Consider the following 24,297-nt stretch of genomic DNA (forward strand, 5'->3'; position numbering starts at 1 on the left):
TCTAGTGGAGAAATTTCTTTTTCAGTGCTTCACGTACTTTGTCATAGGTATCGGCATCTGCAGGGGGGAGGTCTTTAATTATTTTGCTTATCTCTTGACCTGCCAGGTTGTGGAGTCCAATTAATTTCTCTTTATCAACAGTCACTTTAGACCCCTCAATGTAGTCTTCAAAATCTTCAAGCCACTCTTGCCACATGGGGCTCATGCCCCCTCCTGTGGTCAATGTTAGGGGTTCCGGGGCCCGCAGGTGCGACCCTCCTGCAACAACGGGTTTGACCTCGTTTCGTTGTGGGGATACGTTGGGGGTCACCATCTTGGAGACGCGTGCTTCCCGCCTTTTCTGCCTCTAGCCAACCTGTTCGAGGGTGCTTGAATCGGTTGACTGCGATCATTTCTCTTTCCGTGCAGCTTTGACTTTGCTTGTGCTTGTTTATTCTGGCTCACTGGTGTTATTTTGCCTTTGTCAGGTGTGTCTTTGCCACTCATGTGTGTTGTTTTACCAGAAAAAAGACCATGCCTGACTTCAAAATGGCCGCCCCACAACAACCAATGGGTCTGTCCTCAAAGCTGCCTGACTTCAAGATGGCCGCCGTTGCGATCTGCATGCAGTGCTTCCTCTCTGTTCATTCAGCACCCAGGTCACTCAGGACTCACCGGCAGACGACTTCAGGGGGACAGCAGACCTCAGGATTTATTCCTCTTCAGCCACTGCCACAGTCAGGTGAGGTTGGGGTGGGCTCCCGCCTTGCTGAGCCAAATGCCGAGTTCACACGGCAACACAGTGCCAAAGCTCGCGCATCGGGCGTGAGGTTTCCGATGTCGGAAGCCGGCCGGGCTCCAACTTGAACGTGCTCAACGGCGCTTGTCGGCGGACCTTCTTGGGGCAGCGTTCTCCGCTCAGAGCAGGTCTCTTTCACTTTGGGGGCTAGGCAGAGTCGGAGTGGGCTCCCGACTTCTGTTTTCTTCAGCGCCTGCCAAGTTGCACGCATCCAGCGTGAGTTGCGTTTCGGCGCAAACAGTTTCTTTTTCCCCGAGCGTTTCAGCGCTCGTTGCTTCGGCTCCCTCTCGGCTCCCTCCTAGTCGCTGGGGAGACAGGGTCACCTGCTGCTGGCCTCTCTTTTCAGGCGGCAGCTCCACTTCACTCTGCAGCGTTTTCCTCTCTTAGACGCTGCACGGGACAGGGCACTCTCATGGGGTTCTGTGGGCAGTGATCATGCCCATCCCACCCTCGTCGCCAGTTGTAGTGTCCTTCAACTAATAATGACAGACACCAGAATAACAAGAGCTTTAATATACACTTCTTATCACATCCCTGTCCTACTCTATCTGCCCTATCCTGTCCATTCCCCTCCTCTTCCTTTCCACCCCACTAGCTCCGCCCACCCAGCTACTAGAATGCTGACCACATAACAAAGCGCAATATTGAAACATTGTTCTAACAAACAGTTGGGTGAAGCTGCCTGCCAGAAGACTGCTTGCTGCAAGCCCCGAGCTTGCTGGAGCAGCACGCTCAATCCATGGGTGGCGCCGTGTCTTTGAGTGTAAAGGTACAGTGCACTTAGGGGGCACCCTGCAGCTCGAACCCCCTGCAGCTTAGGGCCCCCCCCGCACTGCCGGGGCTGCGGGGGCCTTTATTACGCCCCTGGCCAGAGCCTCAATGAATAGAGGAAACAGAAAAGGTGACATAGGGCACCCTTGCCTGTGCCTTTTTTGATGGTGACACATGTTTGCAAATTAAACATCTCTGAGTGAAGCATGGCTAGTTGTAGACTTACATGTTTCCACTCCCTCAAATGAGGAGGGGTGGAGCATCCTAGAATAGAATTTGTGAGTGTAAAGTTACTACTAGTAGCATTTTACCAATTGTTGTAGATATTTGTTATCAGGGTAGAGATATCCTTATGCAAGAGTATAGGGAAAATTATTAAAGTTTATAATAACAAATATTTTTAGCTATAATAACTAGACACTCACAAACTATATTGCTATAGCACATTAACTCATCAAATGGAATGTGTATTAAATATTAAAATAATGTAAACATAATATTTATATTTAAAAATATTCTTTTTAAACAATAATTTTCAAAAACGTACCTACCGACATTTGAATTTATTTAAGTTTTTGGACTTTTCTCTAAAAGTTGCAACCAGAAAGTTTTTTCGACTAACTCTGTATATTGCCAGTATAAATAAAGCAGGTAAATATAATTTTGGTGTACTGACTTTATTTTAGGAGGCATAAGCATCTCATCTTCCAATATCCCCCTTAGAATTCCTGTCTCATCCCCAATATCAATGAACATTTGTGAGGGCCCCAGAGTGACCTGGTTATGGCCTTCAACAAGCCAAAGGAAGTAGAATCATTGCATGTGTGGCCCTGTAGTATTCGCTGTTACCCAGATTTTTGTCCATTTGTAGGGGCAAACGATCCCTCATACACTACCTTCTGAGCCAACATACACCAGTCCATGTTGTACTTTCAATCCCCCAATCGGGATGGCTGCTCTGCCATCCTCAGTTCTTGCAATGTTATGTTTGGCAACCATTAGTCCCAGTGTCCACCATATTTGCATTGTGTGGTTCAAGTCCATTGCACTTCAGATATTAAGGAAACACTGTTCGACAGAGGCAGTCATTGAACTGCCAGTCGTTTCCCCCATACATTTTACTACTGCTGTCCAGAAACTTCAAATTTCAAGGCAGTCACATCCAATGGGGTGGCAGGTTCCTGACTGGCCACATCTATGCTGAAAACTTTCCTTCATCACTCTTCCCATTTTAAAAAGTGTAGTTTGGGCGTAGTATGATCGGTGCAATATTTTTAACTGCACCAATCAGAACCATGCCTGTATGGCCACTTCCTGCGGGGATGTCGATGCCCCTGCCCAGTCATCTTCCACCAGCTCCCCAATATCTTGGCTACACTGCTCCCTCAAGTGTTGTAGATTGTTAGGAGTATTGTTGAGTAACTTTTTATATGTATTAACTTATTATTATTAATTAATATATATGTTAATATATTGTATTAACTCCCATCGTTTCGTTCTGGCACGCCTGAGGCTGGGTATAGTCCACCACTTGGTGGCCTTCCCTACTATAAAGAAGCCGGGGTCTTGCCCCTGCCCATGCGATGGGAAATCGAAACAGAGTATCTGCCACTTTTTACTATTTTGCAATTTTTATACTGGTTTTAGAAAGTTTTATCTAAAGCAACTATTTTTAGAATACAGTACGTGTGACATAAGAGCTGCAATGCAACTGTTGTTTGACCTGTCGTCCCCTAATATATGTTACCGTGTAGCCACCTATGTTCTTAAATGTATCGGGCACAGGAAATCAATTATCATATGATCTCCGTTGGAAAAGACACTTATTGATCAACTGTGAGCTACCGCCAAACCTTTTGCATTTCTCTTATACATGAACTTTGGTTATTATCATGTTTTTAGCTCCCGTATCGATTGCTCCCTTGGCTCTGTACCCCTCTGGACTTATACCTTTTTAAACTTCTTGTATATAATTGTTGATAAATATGTAACAGACTTCATAGACATTGCACTTTAGTTATTCTTGCATATTTTTGCACACACTATTGCACTTTATGCCCAGTTCAGGCCTTTCTTTGACTTGTATATAATTGCTGCTAAAATACGTAAGAGATGTTGTAGACATTGCACTTTAGTTATCCTTGAATATTTTGCATATACTATTGCACTTTATGCTCAGTCTAGGCCTCTCTCCGACTGGTACTACCTCACTTGGCAAGTTTTGCACTAGACTTTAAAAATTGCTGCTAAATACAACGTTCAATTTTTGCATATTTTGCACTTATTATTGCACTTTACGCCTAGCATAGGTCTCTTGTTTAGTACCATCTATTTGCATGCTGTATCAAACGTTTAAAACGGCTGCTATATATAAGTGATTATTCTATGGTATATTAATGTGATATGTTTTGCATTAATTTGCCAAATTGCTGCTAAATGCTATGTCCAATCTTTGCTTATTTTGCACACATTACTGCACTTTTCGCCCTGTATAGGCCTCTTGTTTAGTACTATTCCACTTGGCATGTCTTGCACCAAATGTTTAAACTTACGCTATATTTAGTGATTACTTTCTTTCAGGTTTTTATCTTGATTGGCTGTATTAATGTAATTGTTTTAGCAAGTTTCATCATTCTTTAATCCTTTATAAAAGTGACTTCAATTGTATTCATGAATGTTGCTATATGGTTGTACCTGTACAAACCGAATAAAGCATTTTGAAACGAAACGAACTTTTTATATGTAAGGAGGTTGCCTTCTGAGGCATGCATTCATCAATTAGGAGATATTCTAAGGGCGAGAATTCAGGGAGCACCAATCCCTTTGGAAATACTGCCCTGAGTGCATGATGTATCTGGAGGTAATGATAGACCTCAGCTGGAGCTAGCTGATATTCACATTGGAGATACTACCATGAGATGACATCTCCATGAGCCAAGAGTTCTCCCACTTTGGAGAGTCAGTTTAAGTCCCATTTATCGAATCCCAGTTGTTTGCCCGGAGTTCCAAGTGCTGCAGTGTCCTATGGGGTGCAGCTTGTATAATTTTATCCTTCAACCCAGTGTTTTCAGATCTGCATGACAATTGAGGACTGTTAGAAATGGGGATCTCTGGTTGGCTAAGGCTTGCGCCGAACCAGGCAGAGACCACCACTCTAGTCAGGGAAAGGGAGTTACAAGTCAAAGATAACCCCTGCTTACCCCCTTAGTAACTAGGCACGAGCAGTTAGGCTTATCCCGGTGGCGATGTGTAAAGCATTTGCACAACACACACAGTAACAACACAGTAGGCACATCACAAAAGGAACTGCACACAAGGTTATATATAAAATTAGCCGTTATATTATAATAACACACATCAGATAGTAATCACAAAATATACATTGTGCCAACTGGCCCGGGCAATATTTACAGGGGATTATTTACACATGACAGGGCCACGTGGGCCACTGTAAGAATCATCACTTGGTAAAGAATAGTAAAAGTAAAAATATATCATGAAGTTAGAACACAGCCAGTAATCACTGGCAGACACTATACTCAGCGTCAACCTGTAACATAAATCATAACAGGCGCAGTATCCCAGAAGGCGAGAACTCTGTTCTGCGCCAACCTCATAAGCTAAAATATGGTAGACCATAATCTCCTAAACATAACTTGCAGTAGGAAATAAACTTAATAACATGACCTGCAGTGGGTAATAAATCAAAACTAGACTACAGTAGAAAAATAAAACATAAGACAGTAGGCAAAAACCTAATAAGTGTAAAAGTACATCTATAAGCATAAATTGAGGTGTATAAAACCTACTACAAACATTACATTTTCTAGCACCTATACAAACCACACTAGGTCCTTGCGTCCTACAATCCTAATAGTACCCTGGGCCCACTGGCCATCTCTAAAGTGGAGAAGTGTGGCTCACTGGTTAGAGGAGGCAGACCTGGAAGCAGAGGTCAGCCCGGGACCAGGGTTCATTTCCAGGCTCGGCGGGGTCTTGAGTCCTAAAAATGTCCATGGACTTGACAATTTTTGCTCCGGTGCCTATTCGATTCATGGGTTCACACTCTGCGACTCTGGGCAATAGCTTGCTTAATCTCCACAACGGCCCCTCGCGGTGGGATGCCTGGCTTTCACCTTGCGGATACCCTGCTGAGTTATCGCACAGGGGAATACCAGGACGAGTTCCCTAAGCAAGCGCATTAGAAACCGCTCTGTGATTTGCGCTATATAAATTCCTGTACATTTACATTTACATCTAAGGGGCTCAAGTCCCCTCTGTCCAAAGTCAGGGCATGCTGCCTAATGCAGAGACAGTCAAGGGTGCGCACTTGGCGCAAACCTAAACGTAGCAGCTGCCCACTACTTGCTGGGCAGCTGTAAATCTTTAAAGCAGGCCTAAACGTAGCAGCTGGCACTAAGTGCTGTGCAGATGTGCAGGCAGAGATGGGGCAAAGGAGTGCGTCTTACTCCTGGATTCAACACCTGTCCCCTAAAGAAAAAAATACCTAAACGGTGCAGCTGCCCACTACTTGCTGGGCAGCTGTGAAGTAGAAATGCGGTAAAAAAGGGGGTGGTGATGGACGGAGCATCTAAATCAATCAAACATTCAAACCCAGTCAAAAGATCTGGGTTTAATCCATCACCGTTCTTTAGCCCACTCTGCCACCCCAGTTCAGACATGGCTATATGCAACTCAGTCTGACCCTGTGCCTCATGGGAACAGTCCAAGCCATGTCTTCCCTGGACCGGAAACAAGCTTCCGAGGACCGGTTTCTGGCATTCCAGCCGTCTTCAGCCCGGCTTGCTTGAATCCAGTGGCATAGTGAGCAAGGGACTCACGTCTGAGCATACCCTGCCACACTTATGGCGGCCAAAAGCGGTACAAAAGGGGGTGGTGGTGGCCGGAGCATCTGAATCAATCCAACACTCACACCTAGTCAAAAGATCTGGGTTTAATCCATCACCGTTCTTTAGCCCTCTCTGTCACCCCAGTTTTTGGCCGCCATAAGTGTGGCAGGGTATGCTCAGACGTGAGTCCCTTGCTCACTTTGCCACTGGATTCAAGCAAGCCGGGCTGAAGACAACTGGAATGCCAGAAACCGGTCCTCGGAAGCTTGTTTCCGGTCCAGGGAAGACATTGCGTGGCAGTTCAGGCTGGACTGTTCCCATGAGGCACAGGGTTAGACTGATTTGCATATAGCCATGTCTGAACTGGGGTGGCAGAGTGGGATAAAGAACGGTGGTGGATTAAACCCAGATCTTTTGACTGGATGTGAGTGTTTGATTGATTCAGATGCTCCGTCCATCACCACCCTCTTTTGTACAGTGAAGTAGAAATGCGGCATGGGCTCTCAGAGGCCGCAGAACAAATGTGTAGGACGTTGGAGCCATCTGGCTCTGAAAATAATGTATGTGCCTTAGAGCACTCTGGTTCCTGAAATAACGATGTGCCCAAAATCATGAAGGAGAATCTTGCCCCCAAAATGTGGAGCCACACAGGCCCTTAAAATAATGGCCACAGTGTGGGGGCCACTCAGGCTCTTGAAATAATGGTCGCCAGGATTGGAGCGGCCCTCTAGCTAGCGGGGGCATTCAGGGCACAGTGGTGTGGGCATGGGGGCGGACACCGACAATGTGCCCTGACACCACCCCCCTAAACAATAAAGCATGGGCCCCTCTGGGCTCGAGTAAACAATTAGGCAAAGTGTCAGACCAGCCCTCTGCAAAGCGGGACTGCTCTGGAGAGAGGCACCGGCAGGGTGCCTTGACTCTACTCCCCCCAGCCGGCTTTACTCACTGGCTCTTCTGGGTGGCTCTCCTCTCTTCGGCGCGGTGGCATGTGGGGCTCTCCCTACTCATGGTAGTTCCGCCTTACCTGCTTCACCCAGTCCCCCATCTCGGGACCGGGACTTAGTTTGGAGCCCATGAGGCTCCAGGCAGCCGCCTCCTTCTTCCGGTTCTGCCGTGGCCCCGCCCACGTAACAGGCAGACAGGATTGCTTCGGCAATCTCGGTGGCTAGAAAGGAGGGGTAGGCTCCCTCGGTACTTTTAGCAATACTCAGCTGGGTGGGTACCAGTAAATTAAAAATATAAATAGCATGGTGGCAAGGCGCGGTGGGCACCCGCAAGGAAATCCAAATAAGGGGCCATCATGCAGGGTGCGCACCTGCTTTAAGGAAACCAAAATAAGCGGGTGGGCACCAGCAATGTGCTCAAGGAGGAGGGGGGAATCCCTAAATGGGGGATTCCCTCTCAGCCACGGTACACAGCCCAGCACTACAAGGAGAAGGAAAAGTGCTCTTTAGGGGAAAATAAAGAGCTCACCAGGCTGGCATTATTAAAGTAATAGAAAAAAACTCCCATGCTGCAGAAGGTCCTGGGAGCTGGAAAGAAAGGCAAAGTTCAAGGGGGGCGCAATGCGGAAGGGTCCCAAGGAAATAAAGTCATTAAGGCATCCAGGGGCAGGGCAGAGCCCATGGAGGCAAGCCGTCCCCCGAGCCCCAGCAGCGGCACACCCCTGGTAGATTCAAGCCCAGAACAAGAATATTTTCATGGTGTCACAGACCCTCCTTATCTACAGCTAAATCCTTTGTTCTCAAAGGTGCAGGCAAGGGGAGAACCAGATACAACTGGGTCTGGAGCACTTTGTTTTGATCAGCTACCCTCTCTATTCACAGGACAGACCAGAAACATCAGACGTACCACAGGAGGTGGAGCCAGCATTGTGGAGGGAAGGCACAGCCCTATTCAGGTCCCAGGTGTAACTCCTCCCTCCCATCTACATGCAGTTCTCCCTATTTACCACTGGGCAGACTCACCCTGGCTCCTGGAACCAACCACACCAGCCAGCCCCTGTCACTGACAAGCCAGACAGGCAATTCACATTTCACAGAATACAGAAATGCCAACTTCTAAAAGTGGCACTTCTCCACTAGACACAATAAATCTGCGCACACCATTGCGCAGCATTTATTCTCACAAGTTCTCACATACTAAACTCGACCCTGCAATACCCACATATCAGGAACTACCATGGACACACATATCCCCCATGCATTCCTATGGAAGGGCAGGCCACACTCAGCACACGCACTCAGAGTGTGCACACACTTTACACTGGGCCACAGTGCTAAAGTGCGCAGAGGCCTAAAATCACTACCACAATGCCAGAGGCTAAAGGAAAAAAGTTTAGGGGTGAACCTACCAAAAAGGCCCAAGTCCAACAGGAACCACTGTAGCTGGGGGGCTAAAAAGGGAGGAGTGTTTTTAGGGGAGCCATAAACGATCCTGAGTTAACCCGATGGTTCCATAATTAATCTGTCCATGTGAAACAACGGTGAACATGGAGGGAGGTGAATCCAACTGTTTATAGTAGTAGGCTGTGCTGCCAATAGTACTTCTGGCTAATGGGTAGGGCTAAACCATAGTGCAATTCTGGCTGGGTCCCCATCCAAATGTAATATCATAAGGTATTTGTCGATTGCCTTGAAGTAGAAAGGTTCACCGGGTAGGGTGTTTTCTGCAGGACATATACAAATGCAGAAGGGACATCATTTTAAAGAGCGCTGCTCTCCCAAGAAGAGACAGTTGCAGGAACCTCTAGTGTTCCACATCAGGTCTTTAGTGATATATATTCACAAGTAGCCAAACCCCTGCATGAATGTTATAGCTCCGCATTCCTGGGGCAGTTGGGGCTCTCAGCCCCACAGGCAGTACACAAGGGATTTTCTCCAGTTAATGGTATATCCAGAGTAACGGAGAAAGATGGTGATTATTTGCAGAAGTCTATTGAGTGTATTAACAGGGCTTTGATGTATAGCAGGATATCATCAGCATACAATGATATTCTGTTTTCCAAGAAATCATGCCATTGAAGACCTCTGTCTAAGGGATTCTCTCTAATCCAGGCCTGCAAGGGCTCTAGTATAAGAGCAAAGATCAGTAATGATAGTGTGCATCCCTGATGGTTGCCAAGCTGAAAGCAAAAGACTTGGGACATTACTTCATTCGCTCTCACCTGGGCCAGTGAGTTCATATAAAGCAGCCTCACCCCAACTAATGAAGCGGCGGCCAAACCCCAGTCTGGATAGGAATTCTAACATTTAGGGCCATTCCACCGTGTCAAACGCCATTCTGGCATCAAGGAAAAGCACTAGGGTAATTTCCTGGAAGTTATCAGACCGATACAGTACCTCGTGTACACCGCCTAGTGTACGAGTAGTACTGCAGAATGGCATAAAGCCCTTGAGCATAAAGACCTTGAGCAAGTGGGAAGATAATACCTTGGCCAGGATTTTATTTAGTGAAATAGGATGATGTGAGGCACAATCGCTGGCGGGGCTTCCCCTCCTTACGTATGATAAAGATGGTGGCCAGGCATTGGTCCCTAGGTAGGGATCCAAGGTGTCTACAATCTTTGAACAAGTGCAATAAATAAGGGGCCAATTATGAGGCCATTGGTATATGGAACTAGAAAGGCAAACCATATAGGCCGATTCTTTTGCCTAGCGTAAGGTCCTGCATTGCCTGTATAATCTAGGCTTCGGTTTACTAATCAGAGCCCTATCAGTTGGATCAATGGTTGGATCCATCTCCAGAACAGATTTTATTCTTGTATCTCTCATAAGTGATGTAGAATTAGGACAGGTATATTATCAAATCCCCCTTCTGACCATTTAGTCCCATTTTCAGAGATATAATTGAGAGATCAGAGGGCCGAACATCTCGATTTCTGTTATATTGCTAGGACACTCTAAAACAGCCTTCACATTGCAGTTATCCATTTAAATGGTTTTCTTTGATAAGATCTCTGAAACTTCAAAAAGGAATACTTCCAAATCTGCATACTGAGAAAGTCTCTGCAGTCTTATGAGCAATTCCAAAACATATTCCTGGTTTCACTATAAGTTGTAACACAAAATTTAGATATCATCCAAGTACACCACCATTATTGTATCTAACAAGTCCTCTAACATGCCCTTCAGATGCTGCTGAACTGCTGAAAAGCAGTTGGGGCACTGCACAGACCAAATAACATGATCAGATATTTGCAGTGCCCATACAATGTATTGTATACTGTCTTTCACTCATTTTCCTCTCACATCCAAATACAATTGTATGCTCCTCTGAGGTCCAGTTTAAAGAAATCCTTGGCTGATTTGATCTAATTCAATAAAACAAATATGAAAGGTAGAGGAGAGTGCTTTCGAATTGTGGACAGTGTACTTTGGGGTAGACAATGCAGGGACTATACTTGCAATTTCCTTTGGTATGGAAAAAATGGGTGACTCCAATGGAAAATCTGAATGTCTAATGAATCCCTTATCAAAGTTTTCTTTCTTTAGGTGCTGTTTATGGCCTTAGTCCTTTTTCACTGTTGGGGGGATACATTTTTCCATTAGGAACTGTGTTTGTAAGAACCACTTGAATTGCACAATCATAGACTGAACATATCATTGAATTTAGCATGTGTTGGGGCACTACATTTCCCTTGTGTTTGTTTGCTTCCAGTTGATGTGAGGCAGTCTTTTGCGATGCAAAGCATTTCACCTCCTTACTTTGTCTTTGTTTTAGTGTAGGATAACATATTTCTAACAATAAGTAGTAGAAAATGAAATGACAGAAGTCTTTCAGTCAATCACCAGATTATGTAACCTCAACCGAGCAGTTCTCAATAAAATGCAAAAACCCAAGGAGGGTATTATATCAAAGAGGATGGTTTTCACATGCCCCAAAAAGTGCTAAGCTTATAAGAAGTACACTAGTTTTGTCTCTCATCGTCCCTGAAGTTAGAGAAATGCCACCAATTCCCTGGATAGCTCCCAGCTCTTTTTTAGTCATATTATGAGTAGTATGTTGCAAATGGAAACTATTGTACACAAAAAACAGGATGAACTGGAGTCTTACAAAGCATGGAGAGTAAAAGGATCACCCAAAATGGTAATGGGGACTTGCGAATAGAAGTGGAATATAGGAGAGGTGGACTATGAAATGTTTGAAATGCTGGCCTTAAATGTGTTTTCTGCAATTTAGTCAATAAAGGCTAATGAGGGCATTGTTGTACAAAAGGTCCCATATTACTACAATAAAGGCACAGGCTCATCTTCCATCTGTTTTATTTTTCCCAGAAGCAAGAGTCTTTCTTACAAGCCTAATTGTATCAGTTTTTTACTTACAGCATATTTTTAGGGGTGACTGGTTCAGAGAAGATCCCAATCCCTTCAGAGACCTAAGCCCCATTATGTGGGTATGCTGCAACTAGGCACAGTCAGCGCAGAGTGTGCAGACAGTGCATAGAACCCACACTCTCCAAAGATCCAAGTTCTATTAGGTGGGAAAGCCCCTACTATGCATAGTCTGCACTCAATGTACAGACTGTGGGTAGAGCCCACTACACCCAAAGGCCCAGGCCACATTAGGCGTGCACACCTCTACTATGTACAGTCAGCACTCAGTGTGTGTGGAGCCTACACTCTCCAGGCACTCAACCCCAAATAGATGGGCACAGCTGTACTGTTCAAAGTCAGCACTCAGTATGTAGACTGTGTATAGAACCCACCTCCACAAGTGATCTAAGCCCCGTTAGTGGGGCAGACCTGACTACCCGCAGTCAGCGCTCAGTGTGCAGACTGTGGATAGAACCAACTCCTTCCAGAGACCCAAGTCTCACTAGGCAAGCAAGCTCATACTATCCACAGTCGGCCTTTAGTGTTTAGACTGAGAGTAAAGCTCACTCCTTCCAGAGTCCCAAGACTCATTAGGTGGGCCAATCCTTATATGCACAGTCAATGCTCAGTCTGTAGACTGTGCGTAGGGACCACTCCCTTCAGACATGATAGTCTGATTAGCTGGCCAAGCCAAAACTACACAGTCTGTGCTCTGTGTATGCAAACTGCACGTAGAGCCTACTTCCTCCAGAGACCTACATCCCATTAGGTGGTCAAGCCCCTAGTATGCACAGTCTTCGCTCAGTACACAGACTATCAGGCACATGCATCAAGTGTTTAGTCGGTAAAATTGCGAATCGCAAAAATATGGCATTTGCGATCGCAATTTGAAGTGTAGAAATGCATGAACCTTAATTCTGCGAAAATTGGTAAATTTTCGCAAAATTAAGGATTCACAAAGAAAATCTGCAAAAACCATTGCGATTTCCCGTTTGCGTTTCGCAAGTAAAGAATCGCAAATAAGGAATCGCTATCCAAATGCATGAAAAATCGCAATTAGCGATTTACAGAAAAATCGCAAAATTGCAATCGGATTTTAAGAAGGGACCCAACCAGGTGGTAAAAATGAGTGCAAATCAGAAACAGCTGAAGATCAACAGAAACATATATAAACACACCCACAATGAGGCCCCAGTTTCCAAAATGGCTGCTCTGTACCGGATGGCTAGGAGGATGAGGCTGCAAGCTGCTCAACAGAGAGGGAGGCAAATTAATGAGCGCATCTTCAGAATCCACGTCACTTTGCTTGGTCAGGAGGATGATGAAATATATGACAAGTATAGGCTGAATGGTCAAATGATACATGATCTAATCCATGAATTGGACCCTATCCTGCAATGACAGACTCATAGGACCAATGCAATCCCAACGCATGTGCAGGTATTATGTTGCCTACATCTACTGGCGTCAGGCACTTTTCAGGGAGTCATAGCAGTAGCAGGAGGTGTGTCTCAAAGTGCAATGTCACGAATATTGGCAGATTTTCTTGATGCTATGATGGTACGGATACACAACCACATAATTTTTCCTACCACAGCCCATGAAATAGCTAGGACCAAGCAGGAGTTTTATCAAATTGCTGGCTTCCCCCAAGTACTGGGTTGTATTGATTGCACCCATGTGGCAATATGTCCCCCTGTAGCTCATGAATATATGTATCGCAATAGGAAAAGTTATCATTCCCTGAATATTCAGGTGGTGTGCAATGCAAAGAACATTATAACGGACATCATGTCACAATTCCCTGGCAGTGCACATGATTCGTATATCTTCAGGCAAAGTGGCATTCAGATCCCTTCTAGCAAGGGGAGAGTTTGGAGAGGGACATTTGCTAGGTAATAATGTGCAAAACATCTTTCCAATCCGTGTACAAATGTAAAACTCAAACAACCACTGACAGCCTGTCTACCCTCACATGTAGGTGACAGCGCATACGCCTTGCGAAATTACCTGTTGACATCATATCTAAATCCAGCCACAGCCGCACAAAGGAGATACAATGCAGTACATATCTCTACAAGGAACGTGATTGAGCGCACATTTGGCCTACTCAAGAGCCGATTCAGACGCCTTCATAAGAGCGGAGGCGCAATGAAATACAGTCCCGTCTAAGGCTGCAAGATAGTGGCAGCATGTGCCATGCTGCACAACATAGCGACAAAGGGAGGTTTGGAACTGGAGCTGTCTGACAGTGACTCGGAGGATGGAAACCAACTAGTGCCACACCACCCTGCCCTAAACAACAAAACTACTGGGTTTGGGCTCCCAACAGCACTGCTTGCCACAAGCATATAACCAACAACTGAAATTGCATGTGCTGCCAATCCTTTTGCTCATTTATTTATAGTTGGCACACCTGACTGTTAAACAAATGTACCTAAGACCAAGAAAGTGTCGTTTTACTTGTATTTTATTTTGAAAAACAGGGGGGTTATATTTTGTTATTAGAATATGAACCGTTTTTTAGAAGATTTTTCAAAGCATAATTTTTTAGACCTTATGTACAACTAACAAATCATCATATTATAAACACAACAATACTTTTTTTCTATAGAAATCTTTTTTTAGACTTTATAAACAACATATACAACAGGACACTCACTCATACTCCTCACAAACCACACTATTTACACATCTACACACTGTACAAAAAGAGAACATACAAATTATATCTACAATGTAATCACTGTGGATTTACAAATGAAGCCTAAAACCTAGTTGTATATTTACAAGAACTATTCAAAAATAAATCTCATCCATTTTTTAGGTTGTCAAAGGCTTGTTAAGTCTACGCGTTTCGAACTCATATAAGTGAATGAGTTCTCATCAGGACCAAGGTCTCTCAGTCACTTAGAGACCAGAAAAAAGCGAGTGATCTGGACACCCAACCATATAATTCTGGTGGCGCCAGGCTCTCGGACGACTTTGGGCAGTCGAGCTCCGGCTCGGGGTATGGTGCTGTTCCTTCACGCAGCCGGTATGGGATCAATTAATGGTCCGTGGAGCCATGAAGTGACTTTAGGCGGTCGAGCTCGGGCTCGGGGCTTGGTGTTGTGTCTGCACTCAGCCAGTTTAGGATCCAACAATGGTCCGTGGTACACAGGAGTTGATCGGCAGTATTGTTGATGTCAAGCCGCGTTCTGTGTGGCCAGTCGTCTGAGGCTTCCGGGTCCGCAAAGGATCCTGGGAGTGTGGGCGGATCACCCTGCCCAACAAGGCACAGGCGCAGCAGAAGGTCGCAGGCGCAGATTGGAGATTACACAGAATTACTTCTGAGGTGAGTAATGAAGACACAAACACATTAAATGAAATGCAAAGTATACTTTATGTAAATGTACTGTGACCAGGGAACAGAAGCAAACAGCCAAAGTGACTAATGTCACAATACTCATTTGAATTAAAAAAAAATAACAACATTTAAATCAAATGTATTTGAGAGTCAGTGATTAGGTCACAGTGTGTCAATGGTTAAATCACCATTTCAATCAAAATGTTAGGATGGGAGACTAGCGTTTTTTCCCTCGAACACGTCTGTCTTGCGCTGCATCTTCTTGCCTTTCGTTGGCAGTGGATGGGGTAGCGCTCTAAGTAGTGCGTCTCACAGCACTTGCAACAGGCACTGTTGTACTGCTTATGCTTGAGGCACACTCACTACTGTCATCCTGTGCAGTCATGTGCACTTGCCTACCGGATGCATTCATCATGTATACTGCATTAGTCACTTGATGTAGTGCTTTGGCAACATCTCCACTATAGTGACACATTTCCGTCTGCAAAGTCACTGATCTAGGCGCCAGCAGTGTTGTGGCTGTGGCCAGACTATTGTTGGTCTTTACTTGGTGTTTGAGTTGCTGCATCAGTTGGAGGTGCTGTCTGTTGCGCGATGCATGCCCCTCCTGCATGACCTTTGTGAGTTCCTGGACACTACTGGCCAGTACAGCAATGTTGCCTGACATGTTATAAATTTCCTCCTTCACTAACCGAGTGTTCTTGCTCTGCAGGCGATGTGAACGGAGCATCTGTCCCTCCAAGCCACCCCAGACTGGATTTCTCGCCTCCACCTGCTGTGGTCTGCGTGCTCTGCATCTTCTCCTTTGCGATCTACAATATCCTCTCTGGATCTGTGTTGGTGTGGGTGTTGCGATGACTGTTTGCCGGACTGCAGGTGCAGCATTGCCCTCATCATCGGAAGCCATGGGACGCAGTGATGGGACAGGTGACCTACGGGAATGAGGCACACGTGACTGGGTAGTTGGCAGAGCTGGTGTGTCCTCATGTTCTGATGCGCTGCTGTGGTGCATTTCCAGACCATCAATGTCCCCGGCCTCATTGAGTTCTGCATCTGTGAGGTTAAACAGTGCAAAACTGCATCAATGTATGCTTGTGAGGTCATGTCACATTTCTCAATTAATACATTTCTTTTTATTTTTGACATCTGCTACAGTATTTCTAACAGTTTTTGGCATATCTGTGTGTGTGTCATTGTCGGTACTTAGCCTGACTACAACTCCCATGATGCACTTTCCTCAGTAATGTAATAGTATACAGGCTTTACAGTGTGTGCTTATGCTGTGCTCTGCTGACATCCTGACTTATGTACTTGGGGCAATTGAGACATGCATTTCTCTTACCTTCAGAGGTGTGTGCAGCTCCGGAGGTGTCCAGCTGCGTGACTCCAACAACTGCTTCACGCTGGATGGTAGACTCCACCAATTCCTCCATGGGAGTGTTTCCTGTGTGTGGTGGTGTGCCCCCTCCTGTCTTCTGTGCCTCCTTCGTACGGTCTGCAATGCTCACCTTGGCACGACTGCGTAAATCATGCCAACTCTTCTTAAGTTCCTCTGTTGAACGGTGAGTGACCCCGATGGCATTTACTTGGTTCTGAATCCGGATCCATATTTTATGTTTTTCCTGCTCTAGAACCTTCAGTGAGGCTTTCCCAAACAGCTTGTCATTGCTGTGCACTACACCCTCAATTAGAGTCTCTAGTTCTTTCTCAGAGAATTTAATTTTTCTTTTCCTTGAACTTTGGCTGTCCTGTGCTTGTTTGTCAGCTTCCATTTTGCAGTTCTTTCCAGGTGTACACAGTCTCTCTCCCTCTCACTCTCCTCTGCTCCCAAAGCCCACTCCCTCCTCCCCCTGAGCCTCAGCAATGAAAATGAGGCTTGGACAGCACATTTCCTGGTTGTGATGTCATCAACATGCATCAATGTGCAACCTCGCAATTTGCGAATTCGCTAATTGCGATTTCGCAATTTGCGAGTTCGCAAAAAAATGGATATCACAATTTTTTCTGCGATTTTTACAGATTCCTTAAATAATCGCTATTTTTATCATGCATTCCGTTTAGCGATTCCTTATTTGCGATTCCTTAAAAATCGCTAATAAGGAATTGCTAAACAAGTCAATGATGAATGTACCTGAAAGTGTAGAGCCCTCTCCCTCCAGAGGTGCACATGCTATTAGACAGGCAGGTCCCACCATACACAGTCAGCGCTGAGTGCACAGACTTTCATAGAGCCCACGTCCTCTAGAGTGCCCAAGCCCCATTATGGGGGCAAGCTCCTACTTTGCACAGTATGCACTCAGTGTGGAGACAGTGTAAAGAGCCCACTCCAGTTTGGAAAGGCCTATAACTAGAGAGTGAAACCAGTTGGATATATACATCTAATAACCCACTACATACAGACTTATCTCAACCGATACGAGATGTCGGTTTCTGCAGAGCATCAGATGCCGTGAAGGCCATACCCTGCTGCACGTTGTACAAAACTAGAACTTTCACCATATTGCCCATGAACAACACTCTGGCCCCCGGTCACCATCTGGAGAGTCTATCTTCAGATCGATTGTCCACATCGTCTACTATCCTCATGGTTGCTTAACCACCATCACCTTATATATTGTGGGGCCCTCCCTATCACTTAGAAACATTTTCGGCTCATCGTTATCCGATATTGAAGGACATTTTTCTCCCTATATCTTAATTCATCTATGATATTCAACGACGTTTGGAACACAAGGCTCTGACGAATTTCATGTTTTTTAATCAGCATTTCTTCACATCTTGAGCTACCTATTGCCAAAGACAGGTTACCTGATGAAGGCTCCAAAGCCGAAACGCGCGTAGTGTTATCTACCGCTTTGCCTGCATCATGTCGTTTTTTATGCTCAATTATGTGTGTGCTATGTAATTTTTAATATTTGAATGAGAAATTTAAAAAAATCAATTCATTAGGAAATGTATTGGAATGTATCTATAAAATGCATATTTATCCGTCAAAAAAATTACACAAAAAAAAAATATATACCTAAATAATAAATACTGAAAGAAATGCACTTGTGTATTTGGTGACAGTCTGTATGTCGTGGGTATTAGATATATATATCCAACTGGTTTCACTCTCTAGTTATAGGCCTTTCCAAACTAGATATTCTTCCCTATGTATAAATAGCGTATTTCTTATATAGGAGTCCCCCACTTTCTAAACAAGAAAGAGCCCACTCCATCCATAGTCCCAAGCTCCATTAGGTGGGCAAGCCCCTACTATGCAGAGTCAGAGCTCAGAATGTAGAATGTGCGTAGAGACTTTCCATCCAGACATTAAGCTCCATTAGATGGGCACGCCTGTACTGTGCATTGTCAGCACTCAATGTGCAGACTGTGGTTAGAGCCCCCAAAGACATGAGCCCCATTAGGTTGGCAAGTCCCAACCGATGTGCATACTGTGTGTAGAGGCCACTCCCCCCAGAGATCTAAGGGATAATAGGTGGGGAAGACCTTTTAATAAACACAGTTCTCATATTGTGCCTAGAGCTCACTCCCATTAGTGATCTAATCCCCATTAGCCCACGCAAGACCCTACTATGCACAGAATATGCTAAGTGCGCAGACTGTAAGTGGAGCACACTTTCTCCAGGCCCTAAAGACCCCTAAAGTGGGCAATCCCTCCTGAGCACATCCTGAGCTATCTCCACTGTTCTACATGGAAAGCCCACTCCTTTGAAAAACCCAAACCCAATTATCATGATTTTTATATGGATAAATATTTGCATGTTTCTTAGCAATGTAAGGAACTTAATCAGATATATAGTTTAACAATTTCCAAACCAATCTGAAGTTTGAAAATATGGTCTAAATACTAACACTGTTACAAAGAGAAGATCAGTCAATCAATCCAACAGCACTTGTAAAGAGCAACACTGTTACCTGTGGGGATATCTGGGTGCTGTGTCGCAGTTGAAGAGCCAGGTCTTGAATCTATTTCTGAAGTCTGCCAGCAAGGAAGCTGTACGGAGTTGGAGAGCAAGTAATTCCAGGTCTTGCCAGGAATGAAGGAGAAGGAGCAGCCACTGCTGTGGCTGCGATGGATGTGGTGGATATGTGAGGGCAAGTGAAGAGGAGAGAAGGTACCTAGCTGGTTGGGGTAGTTCAGGCGATGATTGATGTAGGCTGGCCCGAGGTTGTGGAGGCCTTTGGAGCGAGCATGAGGATCTTGAACTGTCATCTCTTCTAAATAGAGAGCCAGTGAAGGTCTCTAAGGTAGGGGGTAATGTGGGTTAATGTGGGCAGATCCAGGTGAGTCTGGCTGCAAAGTTCTGTATGGTCTAGGGTCTTCTGAGAAGCTGGTTGGAGATGCTGACATAAAGGGTGTTGCCATGGTCGAGGTGGGTGGGTATGACGGCCTGGCTGACTGTCTTGCTGGTGTTGGTTGGGATTCACCCCAAGATTAAGAGAAGCATGCAAAGTGTGTGCAAGCAGGAGGAGGCAACTGTGTTGACTTGTCGTGACATATTCAGTTGGCTATTGAGGATGATGCCAAGGTTGTGTGCAGGGTCAGTTGGTGTAGGTGTAGGTCTCTGTTCTGTGGGCCACTACCTGTGGTCCCATGCAGAGTTGTTCTTCCTGAAGTTCCAGAGTTGAGTTGCAGGCAGTTGTCTCTCATCCATTTGGCTATGTTGGTTATGGTGTTGCAGAAGTTGGTTTTGGCGTCGGAGGGGTCCTCAGTGAGTGAGAGGGTTAGTTATGTGGCGTCTGAATACACGACTATGTTGAGTCTGTGTGGGATCTGATGATGTTTGCAAGGTGGGTCATGTACATGTTGAATAGGGTGGCGGTACAAAAGGGGGTGGTGATGGACGGAGCATTTGAATCAATCAAACACTCACACCCAGTCAAAAGATCTGGGTTTAATCCATCACCGTTCTTTAGCCCACTCTGCCACCCCAGTTCAGACATGGCTATATGCAAATCAGTCTGACCCTGTGCCTCATGGGAACAGTCCAGCCCGAACTGCCAAGCCATGTCTTCCCTGGACCGTAAACAAGCTTCTGAGGACCGATTTCTGGCATTCCAGCCGTCTTCAGCCCAGCTTGCTTGAATCCAGTGGAAAAGTGAGCAAGGGACTCACGTCTGAGCATACCCTGCCACACTTATGGCGGCCAAAAGTGGTACAAAAGGTGGTGGTGATGGACGGAGCATCTGAATCAATCAAACACTCACACCCAGTCAAAAGATCTGGGTTCAATCCATCACCGTTCTTTAGCCCACTCTGCCACCCCAGTTCAGACATGGCTATATGCAAATCAGTCTGACCCTGTGTCTCATGGGAACAGTCCAGCCCGAACTGCCTAGCCATGTCTTCCCTGGACCGGAAACAAGCTTCCGAGGACCGGTTTCTGGCATTCCAGCCGTCTTCAGCCCGGCTTGCTTGCATCCAGTGGCAAAGTGAGCAAGGGACTCATGTCTGAGCATACCCTGCCACACTTATGGCGGCCAAAAGCAGTACAAAAGGAGGTGGTGATGGACGGAGCATCTGAATCAATCAAACACTCACACCCAGTCAAAAGATCTGGGTTTAATCTATCACCGTTCTTTAGCCCACTCTGCCACCCCAGTTCAGACATGGCTATATGCAAATCAGTCTGACCATGTGCCTCATTGGAACAGTCCAACCCGAACTGCCAAGCCATGTCCTCGGAAGCTTGTTGCCGGTCCAGGGAAGACATGGCTTGGCAGTTCAGGCTGGACTGTTCCCATGAGGCACAGGGTCAGACTGATTTGCATATAGCCATGTCTGAACTGGGGTGGCAGAGTGGGCTAAAGAACAGTGATGGATTAAACCCAGATCTTTTGACTGGGTGTGAGTGTTTGATTGATTCAGATGCTCCGTCCATCACCACCTCCTTTTGTACTGCTTTTGGCCGCCTTAAGTGTGGCAGGGTATGCTCAGATGTGAGTTGTTGGACTTGGCCCTTATGGCAGGTTCACCCCTAGACTTCTTGCTTGTAATGGTGACCTGGTGATGGTGATTTTTGGGTTCTGCGCACTTTCACTGTGTCCCAGTGGAAAGTGCGTGCGCACTCTGAGTGCATGTGATGAGATAGGCCTGCCCTCCCATAGGAATGCCTGGAGAATGTATGTGTCTCTGGTAGTTCCTGATGTGTGGGGTGTACAGGTTCGAATCTGATATGTGCGAACTCGTGAGAGTGAATGCTTCGCAATGGTGTGTGTTGCATGAGTGTGTCATAGGTAGAAGTGCCACTTCTAGGACTTGGCATATTAATGTAAAATATGTCTGTCGTGTGATTGGCTGGAGCAGGCTGGTGAGCCTGGCTCCAGGAAGGCTGGATGGGTCTGCCCGGTGGTGAGTGGGAGATTAGCATGAGTGATGTGTGGGAGGAGTGTACCTGTGTCCTGGATGGGCTGGGTTTTCCCCACACAATGCTGGCTCCGCCCCCCTGTGGTGTGACTGATGACACTAGCCCTGCCAGTGAAAGAAAGGGATGGTTGGGCCATCAAGGGTACTCAAGGACCAGCTGCGACTGGGTCTGCCCCCACCCTGTGCCAGAACAAAGGATTTGGTGTATAAAAATGGGGCTGTGTCCCCACTGAAACTGTTCTTTTCCAGGATCCTGAGGGGGGGCTGTTGCTGCTGCTGGGCCAGAGGACCGCCACTTGGGGTGTCTCTCTGCCTTTAGACCCAGGGAGCTGGCTCTGGGCCCAGCCTTGCCCCTCTGCCTACTTCCCTGAACTGTTCTGGACTTTGCTTCTGCTAAGCGCCTGGGAGCGCTTTACTTGGGGCCCTAGCACTTGAGAGCGCGTTCTTTTTGTCCTAGCGCTGAGGGAGCGCTTTATTGCCTGCTAGCGCTCAGAGCGCTGTGTTGTCCCCTTATAGCGCTGGGGAGCGCTGTATTCATCTGCCTAGCGCATGGGAGCGCTTTATTTTACTTTGTGCGCTTGAAAGCGCTTTAGTTGCCAGGCCGGTGCCTACCCGGCATTCTCCCGCAATATCCTTGACCCGAGTGGCGCGGGTGCCACCCCGCTCATTACCGCACTTTTGCCGGTGCCCACCCGGCGTTGCCCTGCTGGATTGTCTCCCCGAGCTCGGCTGCCGAGTATTAAGCCCGCCTCCTCAGGCCGCGCTGGAATTCGTCCCCGGCCTCGAGGAGTTCCGTGACGTCATTCGTGGACCGCGCAGGGATTGGTGTGCCTGAAGGGCTTCCCCGCGCTCACCCCGGAAGCAGGACGAGGCCGGAGGAGAAGCCGGGAGCGGCAGGAACCTTCTCCGCTCTCCAGCGTGCAATCCAGGACATCCCTCCGCCCAAGACCGGTGAGTGGAGCTGAGCCGGGAGGAGGGGGTGTGAGGCCGAAGCCCCGTGGTCATTGGTAGGAGAGAGGGGGACGCCGGGGCACAGTGCCGGTGCTCGCCCCCCCAGTGGGCTGGCTTTCTTCTCCTGGCGTTCAGGCCTTTTTGAGTCCCCCGTGTGGGACTCCCACGTAGTCGAGCAGCCTTCTGTGCGAGCCTGAGGGCTCTAAAACCTCTGGGGGCATTTGCTTTGTTTAGGAGCCCAGAGGGGCTCACAGCGCCGCCGTGATTCTGCGAGCCCAGAGAAGGCTCAGGGGCATTCCTGTGTAAGAGCCCACGAGGCTCAAGAAGGAGGCAGTCACTGATCTACGAGCCAGAGAGGCTCAAGGCGCCCCAGTGATCCCGGGTCCCCCGTCAGGGACCCCGACAGCCCAGTGAGGCTGCAACTTTGCTCTTAGAGAGTCCAGAGAGGCTCTAGGGGAAATTCTTTTGGCCAGAGCCTGCAAGGCTCCAGCGTGTGGCCACACCCTCCTCACTTCACAGTTGCCCAGCACTTCGTGGGCAACTGCCACGTTTAGTCCCTGACATTGGGACACAGGGACTGCCACAGGTGGTGGCTAATGTGGATTTTGCGCTATTGTGTTTGCTGTTCCTTGCACCTTTGAATGTGTTTTTATGCGTCATGTGCTTTGTCCTTTTACACCGCTGAAAGTATTGTGATGCATCATGTGTTATGTTCTTACACCCCTACAGGTATTGTAATACTTAGGTGGTTGTTTTCTCCCTAGTGCAGGTGGTACTAGCGAGGCCCAGGTTCCCTAGTTTAATCTCCTAAGGTAGTGAGGGTTGCATAGGTGGTGCTCACCTGGTACCAGTAGTGACTGGTTGTATGTTATTTTTGTGCTACAGTGATAATTCTATGATCTAAAAAGTGCTATTTCTAAAAAGTGTTACTTCTAAAAGTGCTGATTCCTGACAGTGGTCCAGGTGGCCCTGTCTTGTAAATATCCCCTGTAAATTCTGCCCGTGCCCCTGGCACATTGTAAAGTGTGTGTTTTATCTAATGTGTTTTGGTGTAATACAAAGGCTATTTTTATATATAACCTTGTGTGGAGTTTCCTTTGTGGTGGCCCTTGGGTGTTGTTGCTGGGGTGCGTGCGCAAATACTTAACTCATATCGCCTCCAAGTTTAGCCTTGCTGCTCGCGCCACGTTACCTAGAGGGCGAGTAGGGATTATCTTGGCGTGTAACTCCCTTGCCCTGACCTTAGGAATGGTGATCCCTGACTGACCTCGACGCAAGTCTTTGCCAGCCAGGATCCCATTTCTAACATTGGACGCAGCGGTGAGGATAAGGATTTGTGTTTGCGCTGCACCACAGTGGCGCCAGGCCACACTACAAAACTCTGCATTTTAGATGACCACATTTAAGGGGATTATTGTGTTTGAAGTTCCATTATTTTCTTTTCCTGAAGGTATCATTGTGCAATTGTGTCCAGTACATTTGTTCCCCTGCCCCGCGCCCAGAGTTTGGTACCTGTGTCACATGTGGTCAGGTTGAGGAATCAGGGGTGGTAGAAACTGCCTTACCGGTCCGAGGGGGGGGGTTGTGTGTGAATGAATGGTGTGTGGCACTAGGCAAGTGAGTGTAAGTTCTCTGGGAGAGGGAACTTGCTGAACCTTTGTGAATTGTGTACTCCTGTGTTAGCTCAGACCCCTAGGTTCCCTGTGTAATCTTTTCACCAGAACGTCTGCCAGAATGGAGCTTGTTTTTGATTTCAATGATCTAGCCACATACGGTGTGTGGGAGCTGAGAAAGTTCTGTGAAGAGAGAGGCATAGGGGCGGATCAGTCAGGCTGGTATGCACTTAGGAGATGCATGGTCAAATGGCAAGAGGATCAATGGGATCTGGAGCGCAGTGAGGAAAGGGC

Source organism: Lissotriton vulgaris, chromosome 8 (assembly GCF_964263255.1).
Source record: "Lissotriton vulgaris chromosome 8, aLisVul1.2, whole genome shotgun sequence".
NCBI lineage: Eukaryota > Metazoa > Chordata > Amphibia > Caudata > Salamandridae > Lissotriton > Lissotriton vulgaris.